This window comes from Symphalangus syndactylus, chromosome 8 (genome assembly GCF_028878055.3).
Source record: "Symphalangus syndactylus isolate Jambi chromosome 8, NHGRI_mSymSyn1-v2.1_pri, whole genome shotgun sequence".
Taxonomy (NCBI): Eukaryota; Metazoa; Chordata; class Mammalia; order Primates; family Hylobatidae; genus Symphalangus; species Symphalangus syndactylus.
Window position 1 is genome coordinate 88098791 of NC_072430.2, and position 618 is coordinate 88099408.

At 35.6% G+C, this 618-nt stretch overlaps 1 non-coding gene across 1 annotated transcript; it reads right to left on the reverse strand.

The window, feature by feature from the left end:
- Positions 1 to 203: 203 nt before the first annotated feature.
- LOC129489083 (small nucleolar RNA U13) lies at positions 204 to 307 on the reverse strand. The gene has a single exon (XR_008659896.1). It is a non-coding gene; the product is annotated as a small nucleolar RNA U13 (small nucleolar RNA).
- Between the last annotated feature and the right edge of the window lie 311 nt (positions 308 to 618).

A 618-nucleotide genomic window follows, 5' to 3' on the forward strand; every position in this document is an offset into this window, starting at 1 on the left:
GCATAACATCAAATTAATCCTCTTTCTGCAACTGTGGTGTTCTCTTCCCATTTCCTGGTGAAACCTTGGTAGCACCATCCACTCAATGAGCAACAGAAATCTGACAGTAATTTTTGATGTGTATTTTTCTCTCTCACCCCATATCCAATCATGAAAATATTCTCAGAATGCTCTCTTTTTATAATGTATCTCTCTTTTTATAATGTCAGCCAGATAATGTGCTGATAGCATAATAAGGTTTGAGGAAAGCATGTCTCACACATGAGTCTGAAAACCTAAACATCACACTTGTGAACTACAAAAAGATCTCTCAGGATGCTTAATTACCTTCAACTTGGGTCCTTTAACACTCTACCTCCAGCTACATGTTTTTTTTCCTTGCACTTTCAATCCAAAACATTAAAACCTATTAGATATATTCATGATCAGTTTCTCATTAGTTTCTTGATCCTTTGCAATCTGTTTTCTATTGCTTTTCTCCAATCTGAACACCCCTTAAAAAGGCATTCAAGGACATTGACTTGCTAAATCAAGTAAAACTTCTAATTTTCATTTTATTCATTCTCACGAAGCTTAAGGCTCTTTTGCTCACCTCCACCATCTTGAACCTCTTTTATC